General features: G+C 38.2%; 1 pseudogene; it reads right to left on the bottom strand.

The window, feature by feature from the left end:
- Nucleotides 1-1,955: 1,955 nt before the first annotated feature.
- On the bottom strand, nt 1,956-2,565 carry LOC140246658 (uncharacterized; annotated as a pseudogene).
- Nucleotides 2,566-26,591: the final 24,026 nt, after the last annotated feature.

The raw sequence follows: 26,591 nt of genomic DNA, 5'->3' as shown, positions 1-26,591 counted from the left end.
TCAAAACAAACAAAAAGTCGCCAGACATGAATTTCTAGTTAAGACCATATTCTGAAAGAACAGACTTTAAGATTTAAAATGATGTATAACTCAAATCAAATGGATTCTCCTAACCTATCTAAATAGTGGAAAGAAAGCACAAACTCAGGAAAAGTGTGAACTAATAAAAGAGGCTCTGAAGAACAGTGTCTATTCAAGCGCTTAATCTTTACCAAACCGTGCTGGCTGTGCGATGAATGGGACAAAAACAGGAAATAAACCACCAGAATAACAACAATGAAGAGATTATCAGATTGGACTGAAATTAGGAACGCCTCATTAACACATTCTGTCCATAATTAATGCCAACTTTCAAAGCAGTAGCACTATCTTTTCAAAAGTTATTAGAATTGAAAGTGAAGAGTGTGGACAAGGTTTTTCAGAAATGAAAAAGGGATTCTAAAAACACACCTAATCACACTATTCTACCAAAATGGTTCGAGATAAACTGCTAAAAAACACACTTTCCTGCCCGTTTTATGATACCCAATTTTAGCATAATATAAAAGAAGATCTGCTCTTTCAGAAAATATGAAAAAGTCAAATTCGACTAGATTGACCCATTTCACTTATTTTCAGTCCTCACGCAAAATCAGTGCGTGCGACCTCATGTTCGTTCTGAGTCGCACCGTCACACATATTAACGACTTATTACATACTAAAATACAGGATATCTGGTAACACCTTTTACCCTTTCTGTTGCCTAGCTATCTATGGTATGTGATCTGAATAATTACGACGATCAATTACTTGGCAAAATCACAAAGGCACCCAAATAACCAGTTGACGACCAATCAAAACAATATGGCTATTATGTAATGGCAACCTGTCAAAACAAACTAAATGAATAGCAAATTTCTTGTTCACTAAAAAAGGGTGAACTCATTTGGTTTTCTACCATCATCGAAGCAATTGCAATGTGCTGCTTAGGTCTACATATTAAACATCAAATGAAATATGACATGTCAACATACTCGATATACGTTATTTCCTTTATAACCTTTTATACAATTCCAGATGGTAAGCTACAATGTATATGTATACCATGTGTAAACTGAATAATGCCATCCAACAATCAATTCCTTGGCAATAATGAAGCTTAACCATCTTTGCAGTACCCCGTAGCTATGAGTTTATGCGAATTGACTGACAATAAAATACTTGGCAGCGATGGAATTTACAAAACTAAGTACCTTACATCATCTGTGAATTGAATAATGCCAATCAGCGTTAATTACTTAGCAATAATGAAGCCTAACAAAGCATTTAGGATCACATGTGAATTGCATCATTACCATTATCATTGATTACTTGGCAAATGAAAAATGAAGCTTAATCATATTACATAATATCAAATGTAAATTGGAAAAAATAAAAATCGTCAATCACTTGCAATGGCAATAATGGAGCTTCAGTAGCTATGTAAGATATATGTGAACTGAATAACAATCACAATCAGTTACCTGGCCATAGCGGAGCTTGACCACCTATGTTGCATAACATGTTCCTGAATAACAATCACATACATGACCCGGCAATAATGAAACTTAACCAATCAATCATGCTGATGAGCGCTAAATACAACTACAACACTATTAAAAATGAGCTCACACAATAACAATTCTTACTATTAAAAGCTAAAAACTAACACAATAACACTATTAAAAAAGGGGCTAACACAATAGCAAGGTGAAGTCAAACTTCATGTCTCTGGGAAACTCTAATAACAAGGCTCTCACCCGTGTATGTACCATTCTTTATCAAAACACATACTTTGCGGGGGGATCATGGGACCTGACAAAATGAGATCCAAATGCACCTACACACGTGTCTAGAACTATAGGATACCATGGAATAAACACTGTCAATATTAACATACAAACTATAATAGCCATACTATCACCCCCATACAAAATCTAGACAATATTTGCCAAACCCGAAAAAAGACTGCGCAGGAATAATTCATTACCGTCTGGAAATAAATGAATTCCGTCCCTGCGAAAGAGCGCTGCGTGCTCATGCCTGATTTCCGGGTGCTCCACGAAATAGCCTCCCATTCTTCGGCATATGGACCTGGCACACTTGTTCAATGTGAGGCGTGTACGGTCAATCCTTGGTTGGTCGTCATCGCTATACGGGTAATATTCCCTGCGAGGTAAAATGTTGGACCAGATGAGTCGTGCATTGGGAAGGAAATCATGCAGCCCACTAAGCGTCGAATTCAGGAGCAACATCAATTCACGCTTCCTGCCTCGACCCACATCATTTGTCCCCACGTGCACTAAAATGTGGGACAGGCACAACTCTGGGAGAGGGGAGAGGACTTGCCGGACGTGATCGACGAGCTGACCCAAACGGAGCCCCCTGCGGCCTCTCCAAGTGACGGACGCTGATAGCCCCAAGTCTAGCTCCCCGGAACACCTTGCATGGACGGCTACCCAGTGAATCAAGGAATCCCCCCACCAGCAAAATCCTGCGTGGCTGGCAACCTGCAACTGAAAACGAAGAAATCTTCCGGCAGCCCATTGTTCACAGCTAAAAATTACTCATAGGGACCTCTTATTCATGTTAAATAGTCCAATAAAGCCCATTAACAGGTATATGAATACAATGTACTTGATAATACTTTACTATTGCATGAAAGGCAATTAAAAGCCCCCGATAATCAGTATGACTCAATGAGACCTGCCCCCATTGATGGATCACCGAAATTGGGATATACAATAAGAAATTACGTTCGGGATTCCTTATGGTATATAATTACATATATTATTGAAAACAATTACTGCTCATCAAGCTTATACACAGTAATCGCTGAAATGTGTCGAACAATACAGCAAACTGTTAACAATGTAAATGGGCATATATGAATAAAATGACAATTCACACCATAGGTAACATATTCGTACGTACATATCGCTTATGCACATCAGACGACCAACGACCCATTTTCTTAATTTCCTCAGCAGCGCAACCAGCCATTGCTGCAAATATAGCAGCCCCTATCCGGAACGAGTGAGAGGCGAAACGTGATGCTAGAAATTCCAAAAAGGACAAACACTTCCTCAAATTAGCAGTGAACTCCCGGCTGGTCACATTATTTCCGTCAAAACGACAGAAAAAGGCGCTGCCGAGCTTCGGCCTGACAGCAAGATACGCGAGAACAGCATGAACGGAACATAATAGACTGCTGACAGCTACAGGAATCAAAATGTAACACCCCGACCCTGTTGGTCAGTTTTTGAAGCGCGAATGTGCAGCCGAATGTGCCGCCTGGGAGCCATACCATCCACCGTCACGTCTCGCGCTTCCAGACTGATGCTGGACGCTGCCTGGGAATATGCTGTAAACTCGCCGATCCGCAAAAACCCGAAAAAAGGCCACCAAAAAACAAGCCTTAAATAAAATGGCATCATAAGAGTTACAAACTATAGAGAGAACCGACAACAGCTTTGTGAAAATGGACATAGTAATCGGACAACGCATATCAGCCCGAGAATGCCTACGGCGACAACCAACCAACAAGCGACTTATGACAAAATGTTTAATAGCATCAAACATCCCTTCTGTCCTCAAACGAAATAATACACCGGCTACATAAATAATGATAGTAAAAGCCGCATATCCCCGCAGCGATACCATCGCATAAGAACTGTGCCTCTTCCTTATCATAACTCTTGAGAAAGGGGATCATGTGGCCCAGTTTAATTGGAGTTGGTGCGCGACTCCTGAGGCTGACGGTCTTTGAGTGTGCATTGGGAAGCGCCGTGAGAGGTCTGGTCACAACGCTGGCATCGGTGGGCGTACAGGCAAGGCCGACGGATACATCTGCCTCCATTGAACGCGTAGCAGTAGCGCAAACCCGGCGCGGCCCCTGCCGGAGCGCGCCCTGCGTGCCCTGCGACTTGACTGCGCATCGCACCGCCTCTTTGCAGCTGCTTTGACTGCTCAAAGCGGCGAAAATTGCCCCTGCCTAAGGCTCGGCCGCTGTAGGAGGAAGGGGAGGGCACGTAATGCGCCGCAGCCGTCATGAGCCATAGCTCCATATCAAAGACGGCCCAAGAACGCGTAGGCTCCCTCTCCTGCCTCAGGCGAAACTGAACATCATATGCACGCCAGCCGTAGCCGCCAAACCGAGCCGCGGTACGGACAATGTCCATGTACTTGAACATTTCCGACGCGCGAGCCAAGTGTTTCTCAACGAACACTGATGCATAAACCAAAAAGGCACTCGTCCACTGTTCAATCGATGTTATGCGCGGTACATTTCGCTGAGGTTGCAACTGGAAAGTAGACCCCGATAAGGCCAAAACCATGGGAGCATTGCTCTCCGAAACTGTGGTATTCTTGAGCAATGCTCCCATTTCCACATATTCGCTGTTCCAAATTTTCACCTGCAACGCGCGGCTTATAGTTGACCCAAGCGCCTCCCGAGGCATAGCGCACAATTGCGGAGCATTACCCGGCCCTTGCTGAGCCATGCCAGGGCCGGAACTCAATTCGACAATGCCCCTATCAATATCACTATCTGGGGCCACGCAGACTACTGGCCAAGGTTGAGAAGTAGGCCTACACTCACCCAAGATGCCGGGGGTAGTCACGACCGACGGCCCAGGTTCCTCCGTTGCTGCACTGGTAGACAGTCCGGGGATGGGCAGAACCGACGGCCCAGGCGCGCCAGCTGATGCATCGCTGGACGTTCCGGGAATGGGCAGAACCGACGGCCGAGACGGTCCAGATACTGCATCACTTGACAATCCGGGAGTGGGTGCCACCCCTCTTCGAGACCTACGAGGCGTAGCCCCCTTCGTCTTTTGCCTTGCCTTCGGCATAGTCGACGCTCAGTATCACAGTAAACACGTATAGTCGGAAATTCAACGTAATTAAAGTGTTAATGCCTAACGATTTAATAAAATTGCGAGAGCTAACAACGAACACAACCATCCACCATCAAATCGGCAGGCAAAATGTGCATGTGAACGTCAACCGTGGGAATTTGCCTATTCTTCGCTAATCTGCATTGCTAAGTATAGGCTACAAGTAAATATGCGCGCTCTTTCACACCGCGCTATTAACACATGAGGAACGCGCGGCAACCTCTAAGAAAAATGCCGGCAAGCTCTTGATATAACTAGCTGCCGCTCAGCGGTTAAATCAAAGGAGGTCGCCGCGCACAACCGCTGTCACCGACAACGTAAACCATTTATATCGCACTAAAGTACGATAAAATTTAATATGTTGATGTATGTAATTTATTTCGTATATTACATGAACCTTTTGTAAAAGTTTAGACAATATCATTTCATGATACGTATACTTTGTATTACGTTTTGATTTTCGTTGATTGGAAATAAACTATGATTGATCGATTGATCGATCGATCGATGATCGATCGATCGATGTGTTAGAACCGTACACGAAACGTTGGTACTCGTAATCGTATGTGCATGGATAAGACCGCGTTTTACAACGATTATAATTATTGAACACATGGCGTGATTACAGTAGTCCAAGCCTTGAAACCTACTTGAATTTGTTAGCAGCTATGTGTTTAATATGCTTTGTAAATTCTACCAGTTGCTTTCAATTTATGTGAGATACAGTGCTTTTACATTTGTATATGCATGAAAGATGTTCTTTTTGCATCATGAATGCTTAGAATGCAATTTATGAAATGTATACGTCGAAACGCACATCTTTTTAAAAGAAACTTTTGAAATTGCAAGCACCCTGCTAGGCTTGAATCCTGTATCTACCACTTTGCAGCGAGTTTGTTGCACATTTACTTATACACGTTTTGAGTGGAATGCTTGCATTTTTACACAAATAAATTGTATACTTGTGTCAACGTAATTATATTACATCAGTATATTATATGTTAACATATCATAAAGATGTAAAATGGTATTTTTTGAAATGTATATGTCAGAACACGCATCTTTTTAAAAGAAACTTTTGAAATGGCAAGCACCCTGTTAGGCTTGAATCCTGTATCTACCACTTTGCAGCGACTCTGTTGCACACTTACTTATAAATGTTTAGTGTGGAACGTTGTTTTTTCTTACACCAATAATTCGTATACTTGTGTCAGCGTAATTGTATTACATCTGTATATTATATGTAAACAGCTATATGACCTTAATCAATTCCACAGTTCTCAAGTCAAATGGTGACTTGTTTGCCTCTCGATAATTGTTGCAAAATAATGTACCATTTACACTTGCTTTCACACGTGCTAAGTTTACCTTTTTGTTTATTGGAAGATGTACATAAACAAGCTCGAAATTACTTTGTCCTTGATTGCAGTGGTCCAAGCCTTAAAACTCACTTGAATTTGTTAGCAGCAATGTGTTTAATATGCTTTGTGAATTCCACCAGTTGCTTTTAGTTTGTGTGAGATATAGTGTTTTTTTAACATTTGTAATGCATGGAATATGTAGAATTGTTGTATCATAAAGATTTAAAATGGCATTTTTTGAAATGTATATGTCAGAACACAAATCTTTATTAAAAGAAACATTCGAAATGGCAAGCACTATGTTAGGTTTGAAACCTGTATCTACCACTTGGCAGCGAGTTTGTCGCTAATTACTGATACACGTTTAGAGTGGAATGTTTGCATTTGTACACAAATAATTCGTAAGCATGTCTTATCCAAATTATGTTACATCTGTAAACAGTTATGACGATGATCAATTCCACAGTCCTCAAGTCAAATGGTGACTTGTTTACCTCTCAGTAATTGTTGCGAATGTACCAGTGATACTTGCTTTCACACGTGATGTGTTTACTTCTGTGATATATTCAAAAGATGTAGATAAGCAAGCTCAAAATCACTTTGTTCTTCTCCAAGTAGATATGTAAATCGACATTTCTTGATGGTTTTCTTCAAGAAAGAAAATAATCTGGCATCGTTACTTCTAATTATCAATCCGTTTAGTTCATGGTCTGTTGTACAAAATGTTTTAAGACCAGTCAATTATAATGTTTATGATTGTGTATGTACAATGCGAAATTTTATCCTATCCTGGCTAGTCATTAATTTGCTTAGTTGAATTAGTTGATATTTTGTAACAAAGTCATTTTCCGTTGGAGACTCGGCGCTTTAAATAAATTATGGTCAATGGGTTTTAATGCGTTTTCCCCCTTTTTTCATGTCATTCTTAGCTCTTCTTAAAAGATTCGTATAGTTTGGCTGAGACCTAATTTCAGGTTTCTAACATTTTTGGTGAGATAATGAGAAACCTCTTATGAAATATGAAAGAGCATGTAATTCTATGAGGAATTGAACGTTTATTTGATGAAAATTGGTTTCGAAATGGCTGAGATATCCCCAAAAGAGCGATTGTAATAAAGTGTGGGACCCACACTTTATTACGACCGCTTTGTTTTACTTTGTTTTGGATGTTTCAGTCATTCCAAACCCGATTTTCATCAAATAAACTTTGAATTCCTCTTAAAATGGTATGCTCTGTACTATATCATGTGTTTTCTTGGTATCTCGCAAAAAATCAAAAGCCCAAATCTCATCTCCACCAATACTGTACAATCCCTTTAATTCCATTTGGATGTCAAGTGAAAATCTTGTAATATTGTGTTGACCATTGAGTTGATTATAAACATTTGTTGTTGTTGTTCTCAGTACTGGTTTAGAAGGAAATAGAACAAACGCCGTAAGGAATAGAATGTTTATGAGGTGTAAATGGGATTATTTTCTTTGTAACATGTGTAAATCACGAATACTCGTGGTTTTTCCTTAGGTAAACATGCAAATTTGTCTTAATTGGAGTCTAGTTTAAAAATGATTGAAGATATCTGTTACATACAAAGTCATACATGCATGTAGACGAAGGATGCCTTCGTGTAACCATAATTGTATACTGTAGTAGCCTATATATATATATATATATATATATATATATATATATATATAAGATATAAAGCAAACCAATTCTATTATTCTAAATCCCAGCCTATCTGCCCCTGTGCACTTTCAAGCACTTGCACGCACATTCACAACCATCACACATCAGAGTTTATTTTCTCCTGCTATCTTCGCAGCAGAATTTGTATTTTTTTTTTCCTTGGGCTGGCCATTTTTTCAAGCAATGCTTACAATGGCGGCCGTCTGCATTATCGCTTCCTAAATATGATATTTTCTTGTACTCCCTGCTGCATAGACATGCATACTGTAATAATATGTGACACTGCACCTCAAAACAAACAAAAAGTCGCCAGACATGAATTTTTAGGTAAGACCATATTCTGAAAGAGCAGACTTTAAGCTTTAAAATGATGTATAACTCAAATCAAATGGACTCTCCTAACCTATCTAAATATTGGAAAGAAAGCACAAACTCAGGAAAAGTGTGAAGTGAGAAAAGAGGCTCTGAAGTACAGTGTCTATTCAAGTGCTTAATCTTTACCAAACCGTGCTGGCTGTTCGATGAATTGGACAAAAAAAAAGGGAGTAAACCACCAGAGTAACAGCAATGAAGGAATTATCAGATTGTACTGAAATTAAACATGCCTCATTAACACATTCTGTCCATAATTAATGCCAACTTTCAAAGCAGTAGCATTATCCTTTCAAAAGTTATTAGAGTTGAAAGTGAAGAGTGTGGACAAAGTTTTTCAGAAATGAAAAAGGGATTCTAAAGAGACACTTAATCACACTATTCTGCCAAAAATGTTCGAGATAAACTGCTAAAATACACACTTTCCTGCCCGTTTTATGATACCAAATTTTAGCATAATGTTACAGAAGACCCGCTCTTTCAGAAAATATGAAAAAGTCAAGTTCGGCTAGGTTGACCCATTTCACTTATTTTCAGTCCTCACGCAAAATCAGGGTGTGCGACTTTATGTTCGTTTTGAGGTGCACGGTCACATATGTCATTAATTTCCTTTATATCGTTGTTTATGCAAGTCAAACGACTCTGTTTTAAATGTACTTTGTATGTTTCCCGTGTTCATGATTATGTAATTTATATACATTGATTTGCAGAAAATAAAGCATCTATCAAACAAACAATAAAAGAGAGAGAGAGAGAAAAAAAAAGGTTATGCGTACGTATGATATACATCCTATATACACTGTATCATATCCATTCTGCTTATTAAATGCATATTACTCACTACGAGATGCTCAGTTCTTCAGAAAGGGTGGCAGATTTATACGCGTGATAGCACAGTATGTGCGCCGCTTCTGTACATCTCAGTGACAATTTATTATGCGTCTGATGATATCGAAGTCTGCGTCAAATAATTAATGATTGTATTGTATCAATGGTACATTTTTGTGTTAGAACCGTACACGAAACGTTAGTACACCTAACCGTATGTGCATGAATCAGACCTCGTTAGGACTTATACAACGACTATATTGAGTACATGACGTGATTACACTAGTACAAGCCTTAAAACTCACTTGAATCTATTGGCAGCATTGTGTTTCTTATGCTTTGTAAATTCTACCAGTTGCTTTCATTTTGTCTGAAATACAGTGCTTCCAAATTTGTATTGCATGATACTGAAATATGTCCTTTGTGTATCATGAAGGCTTAGAATGCAATTTATGAGATGTATCGTAAGTCCAAACGCACATCTTTTTAAAAGGAACCTTTGAAATGACAAGCACCCTGCTAGGCTTGAATCCTGTATCTACCACTTTGCAGCGACTCTGTTCCACATTTACTTATACATGTTTAGAGTGGAATGTTTGTTTTTTTCACACCAATAATTCGTATACTTGTGTCAGCGTAATGTTATTACGTCTTTATCATGTAAACAGCTATATATGACCTTAATCAATTCCACAGTTCTCAAGTCAAATTGTGACTTGTTTACCTCTCAATGATTGTTGCAAATATACCAGTGACACGTGCTAAGTTTACCTTTTTGTTTATTGGAAGATGTACGTAAGCCAGCGCAAAATTACTTTGTTCTTGATTGCAGTGGTCCAAGCTTTAAAACTCACATGAATTTGTTAGCAGCAATGTGTTTAATATGCTTTGTGAATTCCACCAGTTGCTTTCATTTTGTGTGAGATACAGTGTGTTCACATTTTGCAATGGATGGAATATGTAGAGTTTTTTGTATCATAAAGGTTTAAAATGGCATTTTTTGAAATGTATATGTCAGAACACACATCTTTTTAAAAAGATATATTTGAAATGGCAAGCACCATGTTATGCTTGAATTCTGTATCAACCACTTTGCAGCGAGTTTGTCGCTAATTACCGATACATGTTGAAAGTGGAATGTTTGCATTTGTACACAAATAATTTGAACACTTGTGTCAGCCAAATTATGTTACATCTGTAAACAGTTATGTCGATTATCGATTCCACGGCCCTCAAGTCAAATAATGACTTGTTCAATATCTCTCGATAATTGTTGTAAATATACCATTGATACTTGCTTTCACACGTGATGTCTTTACTTCTGTGATATATTCAAAGGACGTAGATAAGCAAGCTCAAAATCACTTTGTTCTTCTCTAACTAGATATGTAAATCTACATTTCTTGATGGTTTCCTTCAAGAAAGAAAATAATCTGATATTTTTACTTCTGCTGCAAACTAATTATTAATCTTGCATAAGTTCATGGTCTGTTATGTCTATAAAAGTGTTTAGGCCTACAGACCAACCTTCTTTCTGTTCATATGATAATGTGTATATGATTGTGCATATGTACAATGCGTAATTCTATCCTATCCTGGCCAATCATTAATTAGCCTAGTTTGAATTAGTTGATATTTGCTAACCAAGTTATAATTCTTTACGGAATGGATTTTTATGCTTTTTTAATGACATTCTTAACTCGTCTTAATTCCATGTGGATGCCAAGTGAAAATTTTGTATGGTGTTGACCATTATTCAACTTCATATTTTGCCATTTGAAAAATTAGTTATTTTGAGTTGCTTGATTTTTATGTTTAAGACACAAGGTGATCCGAAATCTTTCATGAAGGATGCGTTTGTGTTAGATTCTACCGTTCATGCTTATAATACGCGTAAAAGTAATCTCATTCATCAACCCTTTGTAAGAACTCAAACTGTCCAAAATTCATTTGTATATGTTCGTATTAGAGAATGGAATAATTTGCCATTGAGAATTAGGTCAGCCTCAACACTATCCAACTTTAGACGTACATGTCTCATTTATCTTGAGGGAAATTTGTAAAACAAGAATTGATCAGGGAAGCTAAATTTAAAAGTATAGTAAAATATAAGGTATCTTTCTGCAATTTCATGTGAATTACATGTATGTGCATGAGCGTTTTTGTGACACGTGTTTGTGTGATTGAATATGTGTGTGTGTGTGTGTGTGTGTGTGTTTGTGTTGCATCTGTCCTATGTAAATATGTTACTATTATACTTCTTGTTAATATGTTTTAAAACTTTAGTATGTTATGTTTTATATGTTTATCCGGGACCTTTTTTTTACAAGCTCTGCTTCTTTTGGGATCCCAAACCATTCATTATTCTTAATCCTGTATCCTTTTGTAAAATGCCAAATGTTTAATGAATTGGTCAAATAAACTTGAACTTGAACTTGAACTTGAACTTGAGTTGATTACAAACATTTGTTGTTGTTGTCGCTGTTCTCAGTACTTGTTTGGATGGAAATAGAACAAACGCCGTTATGGCAGTATGAAATAAAATGGAACTGTAATAAAGATGAACGCATATGGAATGCATTTCAAGCTAAATACACAGCAATCAACGATTGCTTCGTTTGCCGTTAATTCATCGTACTGAAGAAAACTGGGCATTTATGGTTTACGATTGAGCGTGTCTGTCAATTATTTATTCGAAATCAGACATTGGCATGAGGTAAAAAAAAGATGACTTCACATCGGCGTTCCATATCGTACCAGCTTCGCTTGTTTATAGTGAGACCCTCAATTTCCATTCCCATCTTTGTAAACGTTATACTATGCATGATTATGTTCTCTACATTTTGTTAATCTACGTTTTTGTAATTGTTACACTGCCTATACATTTATACCTTTCTCTGTTTATTTAAGGGAAATGAAAATTAACGTTAAAATTCGAACTTTGGCATTCTGTTTATGCAAATTAGATGGTGTTATACACAGCGATTTTGTTTGGAAACCAATTCTATTCTAATTTCTGCCTTTTGATTATGCCAGATAGCCTGATCTAGGACATTTACATCAAAATGGTTCTAAGATTACTTAAAGCATTCACCCCTACCTCCCAATCCATGTAGACTTAATAGTGGACTATGCTCTTCGCATCTCTTCGCATTAGGGTCCATTGTCAGATCGTAGAAGAGTATAACTGCCATCGGCATGAATTTTCTTAACTGGTTAACTTTTTATCTAATACCAAACATCGATTACGGATTTAAAGGTCAATAAAATCTCACTCACTCGTTTCACGCGATGTGCGAATGAGAATGGCAGTTTGTTTGTTTCCGAAATAAAGTCCCTTGTCATCTGCCTCTGTAAATCATAACCTCCGAGAAAGGGGCAAGTAAGGGTCAATGCATCGCAGAAGCAATGTTCTGTCAATGTGTGAGAAACGACAAAGACGAAATTACGATATATAGCAACAGTAACATTGACATAAAATTCTTGTGGCCTAAGACCTGTTTATTGCAATATGAGAAGTGCATACACAACTAACATTGTTGTTTTAACCTGAAACATATTATATATATATATATATATATATATATATATATATGAAGGGTTTGTTTGCGAAAACCGGTAAGTCCATTTTTGAAAATTTTGAAGTACGATCTCTTTCATAAAGTACAAAATGATACCTTTTAAATGATATATTGGTCACTACATATTAAGGTATATTTTTGAAGTTATGGTTAAAAGAAGCAAAATTTTTCTTATTATTCTCTTTATTTTTCTTGACCTTTAATCGCAAATATCTCCATTTACCAAATATGGACTTATCGGTTTCTGCAAACAAACTCTTCATATATAGATACATAGCGTATATCAAAATAATGTACAATCATATAATTGAAGAGCTTAAATGCCAAAAGGAAAACATACATTTTCTCACGTTTATACACTAAAAAAACAAAACAAAAACAAAATATCAACTTTATTTTTTTACCTGCAGAGAGTGCTGTATCATTGAAAAACATGTATCTCTTTGTGCATTCAAACTATCCGACTGTTGTTCAATTCAGTTCAAATTTATTGTAAATGACACGTACATTTTATTGTAAATAACACAATTTACATACTTCGTTAAAAAGGTATACGACCCTGTATGCCTCGCCGGATAATGTCTCCGTAAAGAAATATGTTGGCCACGTGATCAAAGATCAAGTGAAAAACCCCAAAATTCATAATCTGGGCCGTATCGAGGAAATTTCTCAAATCATTGCCATGATAATAAATTTCAAGCTTTCTGGCGTGTTGCCATGGTTACAGGGAGGAGCTTTGTGCGATGTTGCACCGTCTGGACCATCTCTGTGAGTTTTACGTCCACATGAGACTTGCTGTCAGAGAAGAAATGAATAGATACGTTGAATTGAAATTAATTGAATGTATATTGTCTGTCCATTATCGGCAAATAGACAATACAATTATTTTTCCAAACGTTTCATAAGAAAACGCTATGCACCAGGAAAAAAAAAGATATATAGATAATGTTTTAACCTTATAAACTAAAAGCAAAAACAGAATGCTGTTGATCTTTACTACGAGGAAATAGTTACCTCCGTCGAGGGAGGAGATTATTTTTCATTACTCTTGGTTTGTTTGCCCGTGTGCAAAATTATACTCAAAATTTCGTGAACGAATTTGGGTGAAACTTGCATAAAAGGTTGAAAACGACGCAAGAAACAGAAACTTTTGGTAGAGTGAATTTGTATGGATTTTATTAAGGATTTTCTATATTTTTGGCAGATGAGGCTCACAAACTTTGTTAAGGTTTTTCTGAGCGTAGTAACATCGGCACAAGAACGGGAAGTAAACTAGACACTAGTCAACTAGTCAAATTGTGACAAGAACGGCATAGAGGAACAGGGGCTTTAGAGACAATCGCCATTGCTGATCTTATTTTGGCATAGATACCCGAAAACCTAAGCCCCTTTGTCCGGTACATGACCCCTGGACAGTAACGCTAAACACCCAGAGGTGATATATTTATCTAAAAAATGACATGAAAACAATAATTTTGTATCAAACTATTATTTACTGTGACAAACTAATGCGTTGTCTTTATGACAATAAGATATTCATTAGACAGTAGCCTCGAGGAACTCGAAATGTCTATAGAATTAATGCCTTTTGATACCTTCATCCCCGACCAGTACATTCACCAAGAAACAGCTATATCAACGTAACACACCTACAAACAATGATAAATAAAATATTATAATATATTTATTTCAAATATTACTTCAAAAGTATTTGTTTAATGATTTCGTTTTGTATTGTTTCGTATAGTGTTTTTTTTTTTCACACCAAGGTTATGGTGGGATGCTACATCTTCGATATGAGTATGAGAGCAAACTTTTAAGAAAGATGTTACGCATAATTTCTGTGAGAAGAGACCTTTATGGTATATTTAGAGTCATGAATATTTTTTTCCTACAACCCAATAAAGCTTCATATTACTTTGCATTCATCAGTTGTTGCTAGATTCAAGTTCAAATTTTGTTTATTCTCATTCACCGAGAATACCCACGCTGAGTGAAACTGTAAAAAGTGAATGGCGATGACTTTTTTTTTTGTCGCTGACATCGTCTAAGGAAAGGAATCATATAAAATAGCCAACATTGAGGCTATTGAGGCTAGTTCTATATACGCATGTATATGAAAGAAAATTAAATTTCTTGTCTAAACTCGGGGGAAAAAATGCGCTGCCATGTTGCCTTCACGCTTTTAGGAAAGAAGACAAGTTAGTTTTCAAATAATATCAAGGTTAGCCTTCCTCTCAGCCGCGGTCGCTGCCCTTTTTCCCCCTGCAGAAAAAAAGAAAAAAAAAAAAAGAAAGATGTGTGTTTCCGCAAGATAGAGAGACAGAGAGAGAGAAAGAGAGAAATTGTTTAATAATAGGTGGAACATCAAATTTTCGTATATATTGCAGTTGGGACAGCAAAGTAGAATATGCAGCAGAGATAGAAATAAAAGCATCACGAACGTTCTTCTTTTTTAGGAGTTTGATTTTTCAATTGTTCTCTGTAAATTCTATTCAGGTTCATAAAGTTCTTATAATTTTGTGGTACATGCCAATGATATGTCAGATCCAGAACACGGTCAGATAATAGATGCCACGTACCTTAAAAAGTCTCACCATTGGTATGAAAAAAAATATTGTGAAAATAGCATTTTTAACGAATTTTTACGCTTTAAGTCCTTGTCAAATGCAAAATATCAGTCAAAAGTAAACCAACCCATACATTTCCTGGAAGTAAAATTTACCACACTTTGAGATGACATGGAAGAAACTGGTTTCTTAGATCATCCTGGTGTGTTCTAAGGGAAAGAGTGTCATAAGGTGCAAAAACTGGCAATTGTACACCCTTTAAAACTCTCACTCATATATATATATATATATATATATATATATATATATATATATATAGATATTTGAGTATATGAATATAAGAACGACCCTTTTTTGTTTGTCCAATAATATTCTATTTAACTGTGATGGGACGGCAACATTGTATATACAAACTAGAACATATATTATTATGACAATTATCATTAACATTAATTGTGGAGAGGCCATTTTGTGTGATGGACTTGGGTCGTTCTTTGATTCATATGGACTTGGGTCGTTCTTTGATTCATATACATGATATTCTGCTATAGAGATGAGAGAAGGACGAGAGAGGGCGTTATAATATGAATGTAAGAATGACCCAAGTCCTTCATTCTAACATTCATATAAGATTTAACTCATTAATTTCAGGCACTTCCGGGGGTAATTAGGATTTATCATTTATACACAAGATGAGTCCATGCATAAGCTACAATTTTCCATGTCAAACTGAATTTGGCCTAAAATTGGACTTGGGTCGTTCTTATATTCATATGCTCATTTGTATACATACATATATATATATATAATAGTGACTGTGTGCAATGTTGTAGAAGTCTGGAGAAAAATAGTATCAATGATGCAATTGCTTTTGTAAAATGGGTTCAAGAATGTAGCCAATTGGAAGCACTGAAATTAGTCACGTGTGCGCTCATGATTTTCTTACTAACATGCACAGCCGTGCAAAAAGTGTGCAACGAAAAGTCATAACAGCACGGCGTGTTATCCTATGGGACATGGCAGAGAAAACGTAACTGCTCGGTCACTGACGTCACAATGTTTACACTAGCAGAGCGCACTCAATCGGTTGTTACAAGCGCGTCGGGCGCTACTATATGCGCTGTCAATCCTGTAAACAACTTCTAGCTCGGGCTGCCAGCCGGCCTTTCTTGTACATGACATGCATGTGGCGTACGTATACTCTTATACGTACTTATATGTGCGGGATTTCCGAGTGCGACGTGCGTAAAATGTTTGGGACGAACATCTTCGGACATCTTGACTTTTGAGCGAGTGCTACATGTAGCTGACTGGTATTTGTCCACAAAGGTACATGAAAATGCTGTTAGTTTTCGACCCATTTTATGAATCAAATAATACACAGGTTTAAGTTCGTGACGTTGGTGGAGATGCAGCTCACTCTCGGGTATTTACAATGTAGTGCTTGTTTCACAATTGTAAATACCCTCGAGTGCGCTGCATCTCCACTAACGCACTCTCACCTGTGTATTATTTGTATAATATCATTTACGCAGCTGCTTACATTTGCATTTTGTGGCATTGATTTAGGAGGAGACTATTTCGTTTTGTTGTTACAGTTTATCACGGGCTTAGCGAGGGGGTGGGGGGAACTGGGAATGGAATCGGTTATGTACGCAACAGGCACAGTTTCCTGTTTTTCTTTTTCTTTTAAATATCAATTGAGTCAGTTTTATGCCATGCTTCTATGCGATTGCTTCTTGAAGTTTGACTTTGTTTGTTTGTTCAGATTGTATCATGTGCTGTTTCGTTTTACCGACATTTTATGCACCATTTTTGTAGAAATCTCGCATTGAATTGCCTGTATATTTATCATCATTTGACGACTGAAATTAAATTGACTTGAAACAAACTGAATTGAATCAGGTGTAATTCACTGACAGATGTATTATATAACGACAGACTAGAGTAAGTGTTTTGGGCATGTGAAATCTGACACGTAAAGATTTAACCATAAAACTTTGGTCATCTAAATCACTGCGCATCCACGCGGAGCCCAGAACACGTAAACTGCGTAAAAGAAATCGATCCAGCTTGACCCCCCCGCCCCCAAATAATAATAATGATAATAATAATAATTAATTAACATCTTCATCATTAAAGTGGCAAAAATTATGGTGACCGGATTCTGAAAGTGAACACTTCTTTAATTATCTATGCGTATCGTAATATTGCCGTTATTTTTTTTTAAGAAGTGAAGCGATTTTGATCAGAAAAGTATTTTATGAATGGATTTTTCTATGCCGAGCAACCTAAATTTAGAAATTTTGATTTTGCCGTCTTGCAATTCTTCCACTTACAATGGCTCAGAAACAGAAGGTCGCACAAACTTGGGATGTCCAGTTTCAGAAAACTAAAGATTCTGATCATTTTGTAATATAGGAGACAATTCCATCGGTTGAGCTGACGCAATTTTGCAATTAAGTTAGACTGCCCAATCAAAATCTATCACTATCACGTAACGAGACTACCCAAAAAAAAATATATATATATGTCTAGTTCACCTCCATGGTATGCCTTTGCCTATAGTGTGACTTTCCTTAAAGTTAAGCTCTTGTTCCTCACCAAATTTCATATTCAAGTTAATATCCAGGTACTTTTGTATGTGAGACATTAGTTGAATGGGTATTTAAGTAGCCTTAGGAACAACATGATTTTATATTATTAAGAACAGAAACGTCCATAATCATCCTTATGCTCTCCGTTTCTCCTTTCGATCAATTTTTCAACCCGGACTGGCAAAATATAATTGCAACGGTTGCTTGCCATACGCCGTCTGCAGTCGCGCGCTTATACACACGTTGTACACATGATTTTACATTACATAGGCATCCTGTTTTTCGTCCATTCATCTCACAGCTACAATAGCTTGGTAAAGATTAAGCGCTTGAATAGACCCTGGGCTTCAGAGCCTCTTTTCACAGTCCACACTCTTCCGGAGTGTGTGCTTTCTTTCCAATATTTAGATGCGTTCATAGAGTCTATTTGATTTGAGTAGTACATCATTTTAGATAGTAAAGTCTTCCCTTTCAGAATATGTTCTCAACTAAACAATCCATGTCTGGCGAGTCTTTGCTGGTTTTGTGATGCAGGGTAACATATTGTCATTTTAATGATTTTTTCTTTCATTTTCGGAATTGCGAACCTCATTTCATTTTTGGATTAATTTTCCTTATACGGTACCTTCTCACCGGTACCTTTTCACACACACACACACACACACACACATATATATATATATGAAGAGTTTGTTTGCAAAAACCGATAAGTCCATTTTTGAAGATTTTGAAGTACGGTCTCTGTCATAAAGTACAAAATAATACCTTTTAAATGATATATTGGCCATTACATAAATTATAAAGGTATATTTTTGAAGTTATGGTCAAAAGAAGCAAAGAAATTTTTATTATTCTCTTTATTTTTCTTGACCTTTAATTGCAAATATCTCCATTTGACAAATATGGACTTATCGGTTTTTGCAAACAAACTCTTCATATATATATATACAATTATATATTTGCGTTCTTTACTCATATCCGTGAATAAATTTTAGCACTATAACGACATACTTTTGCGAGTATGTTAAATCATAAATTGAAAAAAAAACAACAACATACATAATAGTTTAACAAAAGATAGCTGTATGTTTTACTGGCGCTGGCTCTGTGTTTAAAACACCTGGACCAAAGTTAGGAAATAATAAGAAGTGTGCAGATATGACAAGAATACGTGCGATGAGTATGACTTGATATTTTCTCCTATGCGTGCCGTCTGTCTATCTAAAAATCTTTCCACTTCATTTTGCCATACATGGTATCCGCTACAACCAGGAAGTTCATGTACGGCCTGGACTTTCACTCAAGCTCTCGAATGTTTAGGTTTTATGTTCAAAGGCGGATACAGGAAGTCCGTCAAGAGGAGGAGCCTTTACAAAATTAAAGGGGCCGCATTTTCAACGTTTTTTTTTTTATTTCTGGTGTTTTAACAAATCAAAAAACAAAAAATAGGGGGCGCCCACCCGGTACCGCCCCGCCTGGATCCGCCACTGATGATTGTGTGCTTTCATCATTATTCACATCAATATGGCATATGTTGTAAAACTTGATCGAGGAACATGCTGCATAGGGATCTCAACTTTATGCTACCCTTCTCTGAAATCGAGAGACCCCGTTGTGATAAACGATGAGCATTACATAAGAAAGGCACATTCTTCACTTCCCCATCAGACAAAACAGAGATCATTGACCAAATTCTTCCCAAACACTCAACAGTTTCCTTCTTCCTTTTATTTATGTCATTAACTCAAAATTTGCAATGTATTGGCAAGCAGCGCTGAAATTTAAATCTTTATATTCGAATTCCCGTTTAACAGTGTTTTCTTCATATTCTATTCATGTTCAGCATGCTACCATTATCAATAACCGCGCAATCAAATGTTTTAAGCCAGCTGCAGAATTGTCTAAATTTGACAAACCATTGTCGGGGGTTCATGTTTCTCTGCGAAGGGCATTGACATAACATTTTCGTTTTATATGACACGATTTCATGGCATTTCGTTCTATTTATTTCTATAATCAAAATACAATTTATTGCAAAGTGAAATTAAGGGTTTGTATACAAGAAGGTGAAACGTCATGTTAAAAAAAAATACAGTAATCTGCACATACTGACAGAGATTTTGCGTTTTTAGAATTATTGAAATAAAGTGAAAAGTCCATGCACATGTATACGGTATACCTCAGTTTGTCGTGTTTTGTTTTGCTTTGTTTGTTTGTTTGTTTGTTTTTGGGGGGTCTTCCAAATCTCCGGTCCAAATCTTAGGGGGTGATCGCCCCCATCGCTTCCCCTTGGCTACGCCGGTGGTATAGGGCTCACACCCATAAATATTTCCCCATAGGGACGTGTGTTAAAAATCAAATTTCAAAAAAATTCTGTAAAATAGCTGGGAGAAATGAGGTGTTTCAGCTTCACTAACCTGGATAAGTGAGATATACCCTTTCATCCATCAAATTTTCAGGGTGGATTCTTCAGTCCAAATTCTGTCCAGGGGTCCGCAAAGCCAGACTACGAGTTCTTGTCACTCAAAAAGTCACCCATTTTCCGTACACGTACACAATGAAATATAGTCCCCTCAAATTCCATCAGAAAAGCTTTCATCTTCCAACCAAAATGCAGTTTGTAGAGGAATTCATACTCAATATCTACAGCCATTCAGTTTTTTGCCAAACTACATCATTGATCTTTGAATCAATGTTTTCTTCATTTATTTTGGTATCTTTGGTACGAATTTGTGCAGGGGTCTGGGACATTACATTGTATTTACGGGTGTGAACCCTATAGGGCTCACACCCATAAATATTTCCCCTTAGGGACGTGTGTTAAAAATCAAATTTCAAAAAATTCTGTAAAATAGCTGGGAGAATGAGGTGTTTCAGCTTCACTAACCTGGATAAGTGAGATATACCCTTTCATCCATCAAATTTTCAGGGTGGATTCTTCAGTTCAAATTCTGTCCAGGGGTCCGCAAAGCCAGACTACGAGTGCTTGTCACTCAAAAAATCACCCATTTTCCGTACACGTACCCAATGAAATATAGTCCCCTCAAATTCCATCAGAAAAGCATTCATCTTCCAACCAAAATGCAGTTTGTAGAGGAATTCATACTCAATATCTACAGCCATTCAGTTTTTTGCCAAACTACATCATTGACCTTTAATCATTTTTTTCTTCATTCATTTTGGTATCTTTGGTAAGAATTTGTGAAGGGGTCTGGGACATTCCATTGTATTTACGGGTGTGAGCCCTATAGTGGAGGTCATATTTCTCATTTGACTTTTAAACATCATAAATGTGTTTTCGATGATATTTGCCCCGACATCATCGTATGGGAAATTACACATTCATGGGTTATAGAGCTTCTCAAAGGGACACTTTTGAAACTCATGCCCTTTGAAGTTCTAGCTCAAGATCTTAATGCAGACTGCTACCGTAATGCCGTAGACGTGTACAGCCAGCGACGTGCCCGCAGAAGTACTATTCTGTAGTGCAAATGCTCTACAGGACAACAAGAGGTGTCAGATGACTGTCATGGCACTGATAAGCTATAGACTAGGCTTGGCCTTATTAGTGCTCCTTGTGAATAATGAGCCGGCCGGATATACCCTTGGGTAAACTCCTTAAACTGCCGGAGATCAGGGCAATGAGATCAAGCTCCACGTATATTCTGGTAGGGGTAGCCATAGCTTAGCCATGCAGATCTAGTGAACATGATAAAACTGTCACCAGTGTCACTGAATAGTAACTTCTGCCCTGTTGCTTTGTAACATCTAGCAACTCACAAATGCAACAAGTTGTTCCTGCGACCGTCTCAGCCTTGCTGTGCCGTCGACCCACAGGGCACCTTGCCAAGGGATGCTGCAGTGCGCTGGGCAGCATCGACATCTTTAGCACAGCCTACTTTTTATGAGATGAGTACAACTGATTATTCACCTACAGCTACTGCGTACGAGGTAACCGACGCCCCACGTTATATGGCAGTGGTGGAAAATGAGCGAAGTCCATATAGCAACACTACCGCATTCGGGTTAACCGATGGAGACTTGAGAAATGGTAGAGTCCATAGTGGTTCCAAAGGAACAAAGCAAGTGTTTAATCTAGCAGCTTGGAACGTTCGTACAACCAATGACAGTGTGAATTCCCTACGACCGGAAAGAGCTAAAGCTATTATCTGCCGAGCTCTGGAGGAAGCAGATGTTGACATTTGTGCACTTAGTGAGGTGCGTCGTCCAGGTACTGGAAACGTTAAGGAAAGAAGTCACACAATATATTGGAGTGGAGGCAAAGACAAAACTGCAGGAGTGGGATTTGCTGTTTCTAACAAATTTAGTCACATCAACCCAGTACCCATCTCCGATAGGATCATGACAGCTCATGTCGAGCTGAAGAACAATGTCCATCTCACATTAATCAGCGTCTATGGACCTACAATGCAACGACCAGAACTTGAGAAAGAACAATTTTATGAGCAGCTCGGCGAGTGTATCACCAGTGCCAAAGGAGATGGCATTATTGTGCTTGGTGACTTCAATGTTCGTGTTGGTAAAGACTGGGAGTCCTGGCCATCAGTCATAGGCAGGCATGGAGTAGGACACATGAACTCTAACGGCCGTATGCTATTAGAGTTCTGCACCCGGATGAAGCTTTCAATAATGGGTACTATGTTCCAGCTGAAAAATCGGCTCAAAAACACTTGGCAACACCCACGCTCGAAACACTGGCATCAGTTGGACCATGTTCTCGCCAATTCACAAGCAAGACAGTTCATCAGGGTCACCAAGGTCAATCCTTCTGCAGACTGCTTTACGGACCACAGGCTATTGCTGTGTAAATGCAGTATAGTGATTAAGTCAAGGAAGAAATGTGCAAGACCCCCCTGCAAACTTGATACCCACCTAACTAACAAAAAGAAACTTGCATTAGAAAGTTTCTTAGAGGAAAAAATCCCTGACTGTGAATCATCCTGGGATGACTTGAAAGAACTACTTCAGAATGCTGCAGATCACATCTTTGAAAAGAAAAAGAGGAAGAGTGAAGACTGGTTTGATGATCAAGAGCAAGAGATTCAGAAACTCTTGAAGGAAAAACGGAAAACTGGTGATGTAAAAGGGCTAAGAGAAGAAATTCGAAGAATGAAAAATAAGTGGTTCCAACAGAAAGCAGAGGAGGCTGAGAGATATGTTCAGGAAAAGAATCACAGAGAGTTTTACGCAACTCTTAATGCTGTGTATGGTCCCAAAGCGAAGAATGTTCATCCGGTCAAGTCAAAGCAGGGTGAGCTCCTGTCTGCTCCTGAAGACATCAAAGACAGATGGGTTGAACACTTTGATGAGCTTCTTAATCAACCGACAAATGTCGACTGGGAGATTCTCAATGAAGTCGATCAACTTCCAACCATTGATGAGTTTGATGATCCTATCTCAATGGATGAACTTGAAACAGCACTCAAGAACACAAAACTGAGAAAGAGTCCGGGCCCAGATGGAATTATTCCAGAGGTCATAGTCCATGGTGGTAGAGTTTTGTGGACTTTCCTGCTGACTCTATTCAATCTGTTCTGGTTTACCGAGAGATTACCTTCTGATCTGACAGATACAAATATTTCTATCCTTTTTAAGAAAGGTGATCGCAGCTTGTGTGAGAACTATCGTGGCATATCTCTGCTCAGTGTGGTAGGGAAGATTTTTGCAGATGTTATACTTCAGAGACTTCAACGCCTAGCAGAGAAGATTTATCCCGAGTCACAATCTGGCTACAGGAGTAGCAGAGCACGATTGATGGCATCTTTACACTACGGCAAATAATGGAAAAATGTAAGGAGCAGCGTTGTAACCTACACATTGCTTTTATAGATTTTACCAAAGCTTTTGACTGTGTTAACCGAGAGCTTCTTTATGCAATATTACAGAAACTGGGATGTCCAAAGAAATTTGTACGCATTATCAAGAAACTGTATTCTAATGTACATGCCAGACTCCTCATTAATGGTGAACTTTCGGACTCAATAAACTACAATAGTGGAGTAAAACAAGGTTGTAAATTAGCTCCTACACTTTTTGGAATGTATGCCGCTGTACTCCTCCATCTAGCCTTTACAGATGATGATCCTTTCTGCAGTATCAAAGCGCGTTTCAGATATGATGGAGATATTTTTGACCTGCGTCGCCTAAAAGCGAAAACTAAGATACTCACAGATTATATAAGAGAAGCTCAATATGCTGATGATATTGCCATTTTCTGCAATGAGTCTTCTGCATTACAGACTTTTTGATCTGCATACAACTCATTATCCCTAAAGATGGGTCTACGAATCAACATTAAGAAGACAGAGACAATGAGTGTGGGAGAGCAAGTTGATTTCTACATTGATGGAAATAAACTTTGTAGAGTTGACCGTTTCAAATACCTTGGCAGTTACATTACAAAAGACTTTAAAGTAGATGATGAACTCAAGGCACGCATTCAAGCCGCATCATGTGCAATGGGAAGATTGAGGCAAAGAGTATTTCAGTGCCGGGATCTGACTTCTGAAACAAAACTCAAAGTGTATAACCAATGTGTGACCCCTTTACTGCTATATGGGAGTGAAACATGGACACTCTATCGGCGCCATATAAAGCAGCTCAGGACCATTCAACAACGACACCTTAGGTCTATTCTCCACATCAAGTGGGACCACTTTGTCACAAATGATGAAGTATTGGAACAGGCAAAAACACTTGACATTGAAACCACCCTTGTTAAAAATCGACTACGATGGGTTGGTCATGTTGTGCGAATGGAAGCTGCCAGACCTGTCAAGGAGCTTTTTTTTGGAGAGCTTGAGGCCTCACGCTCCTAATTCAACTCGCGCATTGCCTACCGGGAAGGCAGTACAAAGATGAGGTAATGTTATTTTTTACCAAAAAAAATCATTAAAAATCAGTCAAGTGGAAAATTGCCACTTTTGGTAGTGTTTGACATTGCTTGAGGACAGGAGCTTCTGCAGGTTATGAAGAAGTTGAATGAATCAGGGTTTTTGTATTTTTTAATGATTTTTTATTGATGTATGAGGTAATTTGCTATTTTTATCATTTTTGAGAGTGACTGGATGACTAGTCTCGTATGGAGGCTCTTACTTCTTTTTAGAGCTGGACAACATCCCAAAATATGTTGTTTGCTTGAAAACAGAGAAAATTTCCCTTCATCTACTTCAATTTAAAAAAAATTCTACGATTCGATTGATTTTTCATGATTCATGGAATATGCTGCATTTAACACAGGTTTATATGGGAGCCCGGAAAAGGAGCGTGAGGCCTATACTGTGAGACTGGTAGGCAGTGGGCATGAGAGTCGTCTGCTAGAATGCGATGTTCTCGCCAGCAAACGGCGTGCAGAGTGTACGGGAAGGTTCCCGGGGTTACTGCCATGGTACCTGCCAGCTTAAATTTGGAAATATTCTTTAAGGGGTAAGTCAGACCACTAGTAAACAAGTGTAGTCCTATTTCTAAGATAGCCCTTGCCCTCAACTCTTACCATAGAACTAAAGTTGAATTCATTGCCGACCCAAAGTTAGATTCCAGCCCCAAATCAGATTATAACCCCAAATTTAACCCTAACATTAGCTCTTAAAATCCTTAGCCTAACCCTAACCCAAATCCAAACCCTAACCCAACTCTAACCATAGCCCTAAAGTTGAATCCATTGCCGACCCAGGGTTAGATTTCAGCCCCAAATCAGATTCTACCCCCAAATTTAACCCTAGCTGTTAAAACCCTAACCCTAAAACCCTATTAACCCTAACCCTGTACTAACCCTAACCCTAACCTAACCCTAACCCTAACTAACCCTAACCCTAACTAACCCTAACTAGCCCTAACCCAAACCCTAACCCTAACCTAACCCTAACCCTAATCCAAACCATAGCCCTAAATGCCAACCAAAAGTAAGATTTCAGCCCAAAATCAGATTCTAACCCCAAATTTAACCCTAGCTGCCTAGTAATATGAACAAGGCTCAAATCTAACCCAGTCTAAGCTAGTGTAGAACTCTAGTCTAAAGTTAGACCGAGTAACTTACGCCCTAGCCCTCACCCTGTCTAGCTTCCCCTCGTCCTAACTGTGGGCCTATATCCTTAAGTTTACTTGTATGTACACCTCAAAATTAGCACCCAGTGACAGTGTAACTGTATTATTTTCACTTTTACTGTGAAAATGGAGAGCTATATTGTGTGTAAAAACTGTGATGGACGTGCGTGTATTTGGTCCCATGCAGACAGTGGGTTTTTGTGTTGGAAGTTTCCTTGCTGTACGAATTCATGTTCACCAGCCATGTGCCATTTATTCACCACTCATGGTCTACACATTCACTCCATTGCATTTCATTCTAACAACGAACTCAGCATCATTCTCTCAGAAAAATGTAGCAGGACTATCAGTTTTTAAAGTGTCATAGTCATTTACTGACATTTAATGAATAATATATCTGTGTTGCAGGTTGTCATACACAATATTCTGGTCCTGGATCTGAGGGAGCCAGCAGGTTTGTTCATGAACGTTTTTATACAACAGTGTTTGTTTCTTTCTTTCTTTCTTTCTTTCTTTCTTTCTTTCTTCCTCTCCTTCTTTCTTTCTTTCTTTGTTTGTTGTTGTTTTTTGAGGGGGAGGGGTGTTTTATAGCGACAAGCAAGAAGATTTGGATAT

The sequence above is a fragment of the Diadema setosum genome, chromosome 3, assembly GCF_964275005.1.
Source record: "Diadema setosum chromosome 3, eeDiaSeto1, whole genome shotgun sequence".
Taxonomy (NCBI): Eukaryota; Metazoa; Echinodermata; class Echinoidea; order Diadematoida; family Diadematidae; genus Diadema; species Diadema setosum.
This window is presented reverse-complemented; position numbering and strand designations above follow the sequence as displayed.